This window comes from Protopterus annectens, chromosome 9.part0 (assembly GCF_019279795.1).
Source record: "Protopterus annectens isolate FY-2018-M chromosome 9.part0, PAN1.0, whole genome shotgun sequence".
In the NCBI taxonomy this organism is placed as follows: Eukaryota; Metazoa; Chordata; order Ceratodontiformes; family Protopteridae; genus Protopterus; species Protopterus annectens.
In genome coordinates, this window is record NC_056743.1 from 104197265 (window position 1) to 104211734 (window position 14470).

Here is a 14470-nt window from a genome sequence, read left to right on the forward strand (position 1 = left end):
ACCTCCAGACTGGTTCAAAGTTGAGCAGTATACTAGTAAATAGATAAAACTGATGAACCAAAAGTAAAACCACCATCAGCTTTATTAGGACAAACAATTGCAAAACACAACTGACTTAGCACTTTCACCCAACTAGGGCATCCTCAGAGTCAGTCAGTAAAATTTTAAACAGTCCATAAGTAAAATTCAAACAACTTTGCAGCCAATAAGCACTCAAAAGCAATGAAATTGCTATAATGATCTCTAAAATTAACTCTTAGCAGTGCAGCACATTTTCAATAGTCAAAAAAACGTTTTAACTGCTCATTCAGTTCACAGTCAGTATTTATTAATATCATATCTCAAAACATTTGGCCTGGTTTATCTTTTTTAGAGAAAAAGCCAATTATATCACATACTTAGCACTTTATTTTTTAATATACATGCCAATGATAAAATGTCATTAATGCCAGGTCTAGTAGTGGCATCTAGTCTAATTTGCCATTGGCATTCTCTAGCTTCAAGTATATTTTTATAATCTCCCCGAAAAGTCTTTTGTATACATTCTTATCAATGACAAAAAAGATGAATTTTTTTAAAATTCAAACAGTCCTTACTATGCATGTACAAGGAATTAGTTAAATTTTGGTTTGAGAACTATGATTAACTTGTCATCCCCCTTAGTTTAGATACAAATGTTGACAACAATGAGGGTCCAACTATCATAGGTGACGGGTCTTTTAACATCTATAATTATTCAGATATAAATATTTCTGATAGTCATCTAAGCCTGATGACAAAAGGATTCTCTTTTGTACTAAGTTTCAAACATGACATAAATAAACTTATTATTAATCTAAAATTATACATGAGACAACTAAATTTAAAGTTATACTTTATGAACAAACCTAGCATTGAGAGGGAGAGTGGGATTAACATAGTCAAAAGAGCAGTTTGTTTATTCCGCCACAAAATCCATTGGTACTAGCATTGGAAAGCTTATGTACCTCCCAGATAAGAAGAGTGGTTGAAACAAGGTTGAGTATTTATAAGAACTTGACACCTGCAGAAGAATTCTGTTTAAAGGAATTGTCAACAAACAGACAATATAGGGTCATGAAACCAGATAAGGGAGTGGGGGTTAGTTGTAATGTCAAGCACAGAGTATTCGTGGAATATGCAGAATATACTGCAGGACACTGACACTTATTTGTTGGTGTCTAAATTCGATGTTCAGAGGCCATATACCAAGATTGACTGGCAAATTTACGATTTCCTTTGTGAGGGAATAATTAACCAGGATGAATACAACTATTTGACAGTAGAACATTCAGTTATGTCCAGTATATTCGGTATTCCTAAAATACATAAGGACACTACAACCCCCCCCCCCCCTTTAGACCTGTTGTGGCAGCTAGAGGATCCAAAACGGAACCTTTAGCATCCTATGTGGATATTTTCAGTAAAAATACTCTTGACTGCATACCACATATACTTAAGGATTCATGGCATTGTCTGGATTGCCTCAGGACTCTGTCAACTACTAATGTGGGGAATTTTTGGTATGTCACAGTTGACATAGTTAATTTATTCTCTGTAATACCTCAAGATATAGGCATGGAATGGTTTTCCAAAAGTTTGGGAAAGTATAGTTGAATTCATCAAGTTAAAAGAAGTTTACTGGCAGATTTAATGCAAATTGTCCTGGAAAACAACTACATCCACTTTGAGGGTGAATATTATAAACAATGTACGGGAGTTGCAATGGGAGCTAGATGTGCTCCCATATTTGACAACTTGGTATTAGCCAAATGGGAGGACCAATATGTTTTGTCATCTGTTTATGCATCCAAAATGATTATTTAAGATTTTTGTATGGCATATTATTTCTCTGGAATGGCTCTTGAGATGAACTCGATGATTATATAGCCTATTTAAATCAAACCACAACTTTTTTGAGGTTTACCAGTAAAGTTGGTAAGAGTTAGATTGATTTTCTGGATTTGCATTTATATACAAGCAATGGGAAAATAGAATCAAGTTTATTCAGAAAAAAGACATGCAGTAATACATTCTTACACTATGATAGTTGTCACCCTCAGTACATCAAGAAGAATGTAATAAAGGGTCAGATGATTAGGTCATCCCGTACAGTAAGTGATGACACTATATTTTTACAAAAAGTGGGTATATTAATTGACTTTACGGAAAGAGGTTATCCTAAAGATTTCCTAACATCGACTAAGAATGACTTTATTCAAAGAAGGGAAACAAACTTTAAACCTATCTTACTAGATAAAAATAAAGACACAGAAAAGGTTGCAGAAATACATCACAAACATAATGAAATCCAGGCAGGGATGATTTTACAGTACAATACTATGTCTGGTAAGGTGAAGGAAGTTATTGAAATGGGATGGCACAATGTATTCCCAGCAGACATGATAAATGTTATAGGAGATGGTCCTAAGTTCATCAATAGAAGGGGTGCAAATATTAAGGAACTCTTAGAGAGAATTCCTAAACCTGTTAGTCAAAGACCTGCAAGGATGGCAAAATGTGGAAAATGTAAAGCATGTAAATATATCAATGATGGTCCATATATACAAGTTGGTAACTATAAAAGGTCACTGGTGTATCTAGGTTACTGTAATTGTAACACGAATATGGTTATATATGTGGCCACTTGTTCATCATGTCCAGCGTTTTACATTGGCATGACCACAAGGAGATTAAAAGAAAGAATACTGGAACACACCAGGGACATAAAAAACAAAAGTTAACTAATTCCTTGTACATGCATAGTAAGGACTGTTTGAATTTTAAAAAAATCATCTTTTTGTCATTGATAGAATGTATACAAAAGACTTTGGGGGAGATTATAAAAATATACTTGAAGCTAGAGAATGCCAATGGCAAATTAGACTAGATGCCAGTGCAAGACCCGGCATCAATGACATTTTATCGTTGACATGTATATTAAAAAATAAAGCTTTAAGTATTTGATATTTTTTTTTCTCTAAAAAAGATAAACCAGGGCAAATGTTTTGAGATATGGTATTAGTAAATACTGATTGTGAACTGAATGAGCAGTTAAAAAGTTTTTTTTCTGACTATTGAAAATGTGCTGCACTGCTGAGAGTTAATTTTAGAGATCATTATAGCAATTTCATTGCTTTTGAGTGCTTATTGGCTGTAAAGTTGTTTGAATTTTACTTAAGGACTGTTTAAAATTTTACTAACTGACTGAGGATTCCCTAGTTGGGTGAAAGAGCCAAGTTAGTTGTGTTTTGCAATTGTTGTTTGTCCTAATAAAGCTGATGGTGGTTTTACTTTTGGTTCATCAGTTTTATCTATTTACACCTCCAGATTGGTTTACTAGCATGCATGATGCACTGGAATTACTCCAGTTGCAACTGACAGTTTTCAGGACACCCATCCAAGTCATAGGCAGCTATAGACCCCCCCCATGTCTCAGGACACCTACTCATCCTACCTGGACCTAATTGACTCCATCAAGGTACCCCCAAACACCCTGATCCTTGGTGACTTCAACTACCCCACCATAGACCGGGTGAACTATTCCTGCAGTAATACATTCACTCAACGATTCCTTGACTTAATCATTTCTAACACACTAGATCAGCTGGTCTCATTACTCACAAGAGGAGATAACATACTGGACTTGGTTCTCACCAACATGGGCAACCACTGCACCACTCCCAAAGTATGTTCTTTCCCAGTGAGATCAGATCATCAGTCTGTCTCATTTGAAGTTTCTATCCCACCCAACCCCTCCCCAGCCTTAACCAGGCTAAAAAACTTCTTAAAAGCTGACTACAACTTCAAAGGGAGGGTATCAGCAGCTTCACACCACCGCCCCCTCTCAGATGATGCTGACAACTATGCTGAACAGTACACCACTGCAGTATACAAGCATTTGTACAACTTCATGTACTCAGCCATAACCTGCTCCTCAAGGAAAAACAAACCTGTCTGATGGACATCTTCTATGAACAGGCTTTACAACAAAAGGAAGAAACTGTTGTCCAAGGGTAAAAAGGAACAAATTCCAAATCGGAAAAACTCCCTCCTCTGCCTCAACAAACAAATCACATCACTAATGAAAACCTCCAAAGCCAATTATGACTTGAAACTAGCCTCCAAAACAAAGGGAAACCACAAGTAATTCTTCAGTCATGTTAGGAACCTCCATGACAAAGCCCAAGTTTGTTCCGAAATAGTAATTAATGGTACCACTTACACTGATACTGCTGACTTTGCACTGTACCTATCAGCTAGCGGGTTGGCTAACGTCACCCCCATTCTGCATCCCCGATACCTGTCCCACACCTCATGTCCCTATCCAAGGCAAAGAACACAGCTTCCATGGAACCTGTTAGTTTTCCAGGCTGTATTTTGCACCATCTCCAGCAAGAACTAGCTTCACCATTGAGCACCCTATTCAACCACAGCCTAATTACAGGCTTCATTCCAGTAGAGTGGAAAACCACCATTGTCATCCCCTTGCACAAAGGTGGTGCGCCACTACTGACCCAGGAAACTATCACCCCATTAGCTTAACAAGTCTGATCTGTAAAGCTATAAACAAGGACATGGGCAATCTCCAAGCACTCGACCCCACCCAATTCGGATTCGACAGGTGCAGATCTTGCCTACTGAACCTAGTTGACTTCTTTGAGACTGATAAAAAGGCCCTGGATGAAGGAAAGTCACTACATACAGATTACCATTATGTAGCCAAGGCCTTTGGCACAATTGTCCACTCAGACATCATCAAAAAGCTAACACAACTTGATGTTAATTCCTTATCTAATCAGATGGGGACCACCTGGCTCACAGATAGGACCCAGAATGTCAAAACAGGTGCCACCACTTCTGACAACAGACCTGTCACTAGTGGAATTTCCCAGAGATCTGTCCTGGGACCCCTACTGTTCGTCTTTGCCTGGACCTCTGATTACTAAATGCCAAACGGCCTTTAGCTGACCATGCTTGGGATAACTAAGTTGGGTACTGTCATTGACTCTCCAAATGATGTTAACATACTACAAGAGGGTCTCACAACTACAAATAACTGGTGCCAAAGTCATGGCCTTAAACATAAAAAAAAAAAATGTGTCATCATACCATTCGGCAGAAACAAAGCCCCTGTTGATTACCACATCAATGACAACCCCCTAAGCACGCAACCCGTGGTGAGACACCTGGGTACTCAGGTTGACAACAATCGATCATCATGTGGCAACAGTGGTCAGAAAAGCCTTTTACTTGGTTAATCTCATAAGTAAAGGGGCTGCAGCCAGAAAAAAAAGGGAGTTATTACCTCTCTGTACTCTTCCCATATTATCACCTATAATTGAGTATAATGCCTCATTTGGTATGTACCTCTTCAAATACCTGCACCAACTAGAAAGGCCACAGAAATACCTCACAAAGAGGATCCATGGCCTCCAACACCTGCCCTATGTGGACAGGCTTAAATCACTAGGACTCTACTCAGTATCATACAGATTGCTCAGAGGGAGCACTCGCCTACAAGGCAATATGGGACCCTGCCCTACTAGAGATGCTTCATATCCTTAAGTGTAACTCCTTGCGTATTACTCGCTTGACAGACCTAAATCTAATATGAATCAACAAAACCTTCTGGAGAGACAGGTTTGTCTCCCAGAGGCTACCCAGTCTCTAGAATAGTCTTCCCATACAGGTCAAACAGAGTACCACACTGACCCTCTTCAAGCACAACCTTGATGAGTGGATGGGAAACCACAAATCTGTTCAAGGGGTACCACCTTTGTCCCTCATTGACAGGGGTGACAGATGCTCACTGAGATTTCTTTTTGGGGATAAACTCTTGGCTAGGCTTGTAAGGGCCCCAGGGAGTAACCTCCTATGATCCTATGAAATACAATTATAAAATTAATTTTTATTTTGTTAACCAGGCTATAGCACTGATCCCACTGGACCCATTTCAGTCTCAGCCCGGATAAAACATTACATACAGACAGCATGACAAAATGCTATATATATATATATATATATATATATATATATATATATAAAATTATATATTAGCTGCGGTGGTGGTGCTGTGGTAGCATTGTTGCCTCACAGTAAGATGTTGTCCTGTTCGATTGTCAGTTAGAGCGTTTTCTGTCTGGAGACATGCGTGAATGGGTGTACCTTCGTTGAAGGTTGTGCGTCAGGGCTAGCAACTCGGAGCCCATTAAAAACTCTTTCCCTAGATGCTCTATCCTACTTTAACTTTACTTTCACAAACTTGCTCATCTTCTTAGTCCCTCTAAAAACAAAACGTATAAAAAGTAACCCTGTACCCTAGTTAACCAAAAACACTTCAGCTACTATGTGACTCCGTGACAAAGCCTGGACACATTACCATAAAAATAAAACCACTATCGCCCTAAACAAATATAAAATACTATAAAATAAAGTAAAAAAAATGTATTACCATAGACCATAAAGCCTACTTTTCCACTCTCCAAACCAACCACACCACCAATCCCAAACTATTTTGGAAAGGAATCTCATCTCTCCTCAACCCGGGAAAAAAAGAAAACCATTGCCCCAACCCTGATGCCTCTGACATGGACTTGGCCACCCAATTTAACTCCTTCATAGAGTCCATAAGCAAGCTGACATCATGACATCATCCTTCACCAACACCTCTACAACCCCACCTCAGCGTGCTCCTATCCCTTCCTCCCCTAGTATCACTTGCCCCCAACCTCCACCTTTCTCTATCAATCCCATCTCTATATCCACCATAAAGAAATTCTCCTAAAATTAAAACCTGGTTCCAATGCCTCTGATGAAATTCCCTCCTACTTCCTAAAAAGTAGCCGCAGAAGCCATTGCTCTCCCTATCAGCATGCTAATTAATTGGTCTCTCTCAGAAAGCCAGGTCTCCCAGCTCTGGAAGAAGGCCTTTATTATTCCTCTCCATAAAGGTGGCAATAATACTGACATCCCAAACTTTCACCCTATCGCCATCCTATCCCCCCATTTCTAAGCTACTTGAAAAGTGTGTACACCACAACTCTTACCCTACCTCATCAATAATCAGCTTCTTAACCCCCACACAACATGGATTTAGACCAGGTAATAGTACCTCCACTGCTCCCCTCTCCTTCCTAGAAACAAATCAACAAAGCCCGTGATTCTGGCCACTTTGTATCCACTCTTTCTCAACCTCTCTAAGGCATTTGACACTATTTCCCACAACCTCTCTCTAAGGCATTTAACTATTTCCCACAACCTCCTTCTTACCAAACTCTCTAAACGTAACCTATCCCTTTCCTCTACCCAGTGGTTCTCAAGCTATCTTAAAAACAGGCAACAAGCACTTAAATGGAAATAAACTACCTCACCCTTCCTTAATACATCCACAGGCATCCCCCAAGGTCCCATTCCAGGCCCCTGCTATTCAACATATTCATAAATGATTTCTTCCAAGCCATTCCTAACCACAGTCTCATCCAATATGCTGATGATTCTACTATAATCTGTTCCTCCCCTTCCATCACAACTCTTAATCTAACACAAGCCGCCTTCTCTTCCACTGAACAGAGGATGCTCAACAACCATCTAGCCCTTAATGCAACCAAAACAAAACTTGTGTCATTCAATGCATCCAAAACCTCTTCCCTAGACAAATAAATCCTTCATAATTACCACCAATAATAATAATCCCCTAGAACTAGTCTCAGACACAAAATTACTAGGAATTATCATCAACAAACTAAAATCTGATAAGCATCTACAAGCAAATATCAAAAATACCCCAGAAAAAAATAGGTATTCTTTACCACTACAGTCGCTTGCTCTCTCCCACCACTATAATTATATTAGCTAATACATACCTCATCCCATCCCTTTTATATGGTGCATCTATCCTAACCAGGCTACAATCTTCCCTCAAAACAAAACTCTCCTCTTGTTATAACAAAATATCCAAATTTGCGGCAGGTCATAGAGCCTTTTCTCACCACTGTAATTCCCTCCACCAACTAAGTTGGCTAGAATTACCAAACTTCCTCACATATACCCAGGTCATCCAAGCACACAAAATCATTCATAACCAGTCTCTCTGCCCCTCCCTAGCAAATAGCTTTGAAATGCATAAACCAGATAGACTCCTAAGATCTAATTCCCAAAACCTACTTAAATTGCATAAACCAACACATCCTGCTGGGAATCAATTGATGTCCTCCTCTCTTGCACACCTCTGGAACTCTCTCCCTTCTCCCATATGCACCACCAGCAGTCTCTCCTTGTTTAAAACCTCACTGCACTCACACCTTACTTCATAATAGAAATGCTTTTACTCTAATCCAACCTAATTCTACCACACTTTCTTCCTAACTTTCCAAACTTGCTTGCCTGTCACCACCTCCTAGAGTGTTACATTCCTTGGGACATAATCGACCAATGACTAAAAAATGACTTCATTGTAATTCCCAAAAAAAAAAAAAAAAAAGTTATATACTACTTACTGAATTAACCTGATGTAATTTTCCTAATGAAGATCTTTTTATTTCTGTATTATGTAACATCTATTTGAATTGTGCAATATGGGTTTGTACTATACAAAATATGTATTTAACATTTAATTGAAATGTATATTATGGATTTGTGCTCTTTCTGTACTATACATTTGTATTTCTCTGGAGCTTTTCTCCCCTGGACACCATTGAAAATGGGCTCCTTGTAGCCCAATGGACTGTCCTGGAAAAACTGCAAATAAATAAATATAAATAAAATCATACGTCAACAGCAAAATATTCACTGGAGTTATACATACACTGCAGTGGCTACATGATCAATACTATAAGATCATTATAAAACTAAAATGCAACCTGGTGACCCTAACATCTAAATACCAATTACAACATATATTTGTATATAAAAGGCATATTGAATATCTGCTCTGACTACAGAAAAGATGGTACTAAGGCATAAATGATTTTAATTATAAACTCGGGCATCAATGCAATTACCCATTCAACTGTAAGATAGCTCTCTTTAGGTTACTCATTTAAGTTCTCAAGTGGCAACATTCCTTCCCAAGTGCTTACCGACAAATGCTTCAGAGGGCTATTTTATAGGAGGCTGATTTTCAACATATTACTGTGATACTCAGACCTTTGTTTGATATCTATTTCCTAGACATTGTGGTTTGACGCATCTTGGCAAAGCATTTGATATTATTTAATGCCGCAAGTATCTTCTTCTTTGGAGTAGTTTATCAATTCTTAAAATACATCCTAAATGTAGATACTATTTTGTGCCAAATGAAATTGCAATTAAAATAGAAACCAAGGATACTACAATATATTAAGTCTTTGACAATGTTCTCTACTTTTAAATAAATCAAGATAAATTTTTACGATCACATATAAAAATATGAATTGTCTGATACTTAACATTAAATACATTATGTCAGTAGGATCACATATAAATATGAGCAGTTTGGTATTTAACACGAATATACTATGTCAGTTATGAATCCAGTTATTTTAGATAATTAGGTACATGTAAATAGTTTAGATACTTGCTTAGTCTTTCTCATTGAATAAGATAGTTGTATTATGTAGTACAGGTTTTACATGAATCTTTCCAGTTTGTTGAATGGTACGTGTATATATTGTTCAAAATCTTCAAAAGGATAGGCAAGCTTTTTATAGGCACTTGAGTAAACTCTCAACATTAAAATAAAAGCACTAAAATACGCTGCTTCAAGCATGAATGAACAATAAGACCCCAAGGTGATCAGGTACTAAGAAATGCACTCCTTTAATAAAAAAATACATGTATTTAAGTGCTTTCATCCATATCAAGTGGACTTCATCAGAATACATATAAATGAAACACTAAGTTTATATAACATTTGAGTTTGCAGCCAATTATTAATGGACCAACAGAAATGTAAGAACATTTTAAAGAAATACTACTATTAGAATTCTAATAATCCATGATCTCCTTCATATATAAATCTTAACCCTCACTATAATACATAAGATAATGAGTAATCTATTCAGAACATATACATGAATTCATGTATATGAGAATGTTTAAAAAAAAATTAAAAAACACAAAACATTTAAACCAATTTACCAAAACTTTAAAAAATCATGAAGCTATGTAGATGAACCAAATGAATTTTGGACATTATAGTAACGGTTATGAAATAATATTTTTAAAAAATTAAGATTTGATCCATAACAGTTGTAATAATTTGCCATTAAATTGCTCATATATTACTTCATAGAATACTTATTCCTATTCACCAACATTTTATAAGTGTGCATGGAGGATAGGCTTAATGGGGATGTTGTCATTCAGCCCTGGGGGTGTGGAGGCATCCAATAATAGCTGCCACTATTTCCTTCTACCCCAATATAGCTTTGCTGTTTCCTCCCCTGGGGTTCATGTATGCCAGTTCTAATATACCAAATTAAAAAAAAAAAAAAACAGTGCAACAAACTTCTCTGTGTGGAAGATTTTCAGTCCATATATTTATAGTTAATCACTGTATAGTAATCAGATCAGACAATAGTAGTAGAAGTAGCGAACGCAAACTCGTCAAGTCAAAAAGTAATAGAAAATATATAAATCTACAGCATTACTAAGTATTCAAAAGTAATCCAAGCAAGGCAGGCAGTCTGTACTTCGAATACTTCCACACAGAGAAGTTTCTTACACTGTTTTGTTTTTAGACCCACTACACTTTAGTCGGTTGTTTTGAGACTTCGGGGATACCACGGAGATTACTTTTTTTTTTTAATATACCAAATTTAAAGACATGATTTTCCCTAGTCTCTACATGTCTGTACAAAGCATTGTTATGATCCTTTTTCCTGATGTTATAAACATGATCATAAATTCTATTTTTCAAAAATATGTTTTTCCTTAATGGAACTAAAATTATTCTTAAGGAAGTTAAACTTGGCAATTTTTTTCAAAGGGAAAACAACTCACCCTATGCCTAATAAACTTGTGAAAAAGTGTGTGTTTGTACCACCTACGCACCCTAGTATAGCCACACATGAAAATGTAGTTGGAGAACTATATAAACTATCCAACAACCTAAAGGACGTCAAACTAATAAATAATTTAACAGTAGATGAAACCTCTACATTGAGACAACTAAAAGTAGACGCTATTATCAGGATTATGAAGCCAGACAAGGGAGGGGGGAGTTGTAATTTATGACTCCTTGGAATATAGTAACAAAACATTTGAGATATTTACAACAGTCAGGAAAATATGAGACATATAGACGCATAGACAGTTACAACAGCTAAATTGACTTTACGTACAAATAATTTAAAATCTATACGTGTCTGTGCCAGTTGTGCCTTTTCTGCTATGACAAATGTATTGCCTTTAGCAAAAAGTTCAACAAGTACAGGATCAATGTAAGTCTCTGTGTAGTTATAAACCATGACATCTCCTTGTGCGTTTAACATGTTACAGTACCGGTTGTTGTTCTGGTAAATCACATCCATTTCTTCCTCCTCTTGTTGTTGTAACGCTGTTTATTTCTCCCCCGAGGGTTGTGGTTCTGAGTCTGGTGGTGAAAATTTTCATTATTGTTTACACCGTTACTAGGATTTTCTGTGCAAGTAGAATTGTTTTTCTGAATAATTCTCCTCACTTCTTCGTATTTCTCTGTCTTCACCTATATGTGTCGTTAGTTCTTTCTTCCCTTTGTAGGTGAGGTTCCTCGGTTGTGTACGGTCCAGGACCATGCTGCACAACAAAGAATAATTTTGACATTGTAGAAGTAAAATGTATTTAAGGTGTCTTATACCTTTAAGGAGAAGTGATGTCATGATCACTATAAATAGAAGGAAAGGGGCGGAGTACAAACTATTTGAAAAAGTTTTCAAACCTTTGGAAACTAAAAGCGTTTTATTTGTGTTGTTTTAATTAACCAAAAATATTAAAGTTGGTATCGCTTAATAAATATTTTTTACTTCAAAGCAATACAGAGTCGCTGGTGTTTCGATATAAGGTTTACATCACTTGGATACAAGCCCAAATTAAGGAAATTTTGTCAGGTACATTTGCTATACTTGGTCTGTTTTTCTGCAGCTATTCCAGGCCTTTTAGTTTCTACAGTTACTGAGTTTGTCAGAAATTACTAGATATGTCATTAGTGAATGGGGAAAAATATAAGCTCATACTAGGAAATGATTGTGTGCTAGTAAACACCCAACAGGAGGATAGTAATTGCTCACAGTAAAACCGGGCTTGTATTGTGAAATACAGCCCTTATGCTAATAAGGTAAAAGGCTTGATTTGTAAAAACTGGAACATCTTAAAGGCAGATGAGGAAATTGTACACATTATAGATGACATGCCTACATTTGTGTATAAAATGGACAAGAATTTAAAGAAAAACTTTGAGAGGTATGATGATATCAAGAGGAAATAGAAAAAAACAGGACACAGTCAAGTGTGGGCACTGCAATCAATGTAGTTATATATATGAAGTGAACAAAATCACACTAGACAATGTTAATAGGTCTACAGTTATATTTAAACAGGGTAACTGCAATCCCAAACGTGATTTATTTAGCCAAGTGCATGGAGTGTTCGGGTTTTTATGTAGGAAAAACAGATTTTTGAAAAATAGAATTTATGATCATGTTTATAACATCAGGAAAAAGGATCATAGCAATGCTTTGTATAGACATGTAGAGACTGTTGTTGTCTTTTGGCTTTTCCCGGTTAGGGGTTGCCACAGCAGATCTCCAGTCTGCTAATGATTGGCAGTAGATTTTCACGAATGCCAAGGTGCCAGCTCGATATTCAACCTTCAGTGAAGGCATGTCCATTTACGCATGTCTTTCAAACGCCCACCCAACCACGGGGAGGACATGTAGACTCCACACAGAAGACACTCCCCACATTCCAGCCAAGAATCAAATGGGAGAATCTCTTGCTGTGAGGCAAGAACGCTACTGCTGCACCACCACGGAAGTCCATAAACATGTCGAGACAAAAGGGGAAAATCATGTCTTTAAATTTGGTATATTAGAACTGGTATACATGAACCCCAGGGGAGGAAACAGCAAAGCTGTATTGGGGGAGAAGGAAATAAAGTGGCAGCTATTATTGGATGCCTCCATACCCCCAAGGCTGAATGACATCCCCATTAAGCCTATCCTCCATGCACGCTTATGAAATGTTGGCGAATAGCAATAAGTATTTTCTGAAGAAATATATGAGCAATTTAATTGCAAATTATTACAACTGTTATGGATCAAATCTTAATTTTTTTTAAATATTATTTCATAACAGTTACTATAATAATGTCCAAAGTTCGTTTGGTTCATCTACATAGCTTCATGATTTTTATAATCATAAACCTCATCTTAGGCCTTCCTCTTTTCCTGTTACCAGGTAGCTTCATCCTTAGCATCTTTTTCCCAATATACTCAGCATCCCTCCTCAGCACATGTCCAAACCAACATAATCTTGCCTCTCTGGCTTTGTCTCCAAACCTTCCAACCTGGGTTGACCCTCTAATATACTTATTCCTAATCCTGTCCACCCTCATCACACACACTGCAAATCTTAACATCTTTAACTCTGCCACATCCAGCTCTAACTCCTGCCTTTTTGTCAATGCCACTGTCTCCAACCCATATAACATAGCTGGTCTCATTACCCTCTTGCAGATCTTCCCTTTCACTCTTACTGGTACTAGTCTGTCACAAATTCCTCCTGACACTCTTCTCCACCCACTCCATCCTGCCTGTACTCTTCTTCACCTCTCTTCCACACTCACCATTACTCTGAACTATTTATCCCAAGTATTTACACTCTTCCACCTATACCACCTCTACTCCTTGCATCCTCAGCATTCCTCTATCTTCCCTCTCATTCACACACATATATTCTGTCTTAGTCCTGCTGACATTCATTCCTCTTCTCTCTCTCTAGAGCATATCTCCATCTCTCCAGAGTCTCCTCCACCTGTTCCCTACTCTCAAGTACAGATCACAATGTCATCTGTAAACATCATAGCCCATGGGGATTCCTGTCTGATCTCATCTGTCAACCTGTCCATCACCATTGCAAATAAGAAAGGGCTCAGAGCTGATCCTTGATGTAACCCCACCCTCCACCTAAACACATCTGTCACTCCCACCACAGACCTCCCCGCTATCACACTACCCTCATACGTATCCTGTACCAGTCTTACATACTTCTCTGACACTCCCAACTTCCTCATATACAATACCACAACTCCTCTCTAGGCATCCTGTCATATGCTTTCTCTAAGTCTACAAAAACACAATGCAACTCCTTCTGACCTTGTCTGTACTTCTCCATCAACACTCTGAGCAAACATCACATCTGTAAGTGCTCTTTCCCGGCATGAAACCATACTGCTAATCACTAATCACCACATCCCTTTTTAAAATAGCTTCCA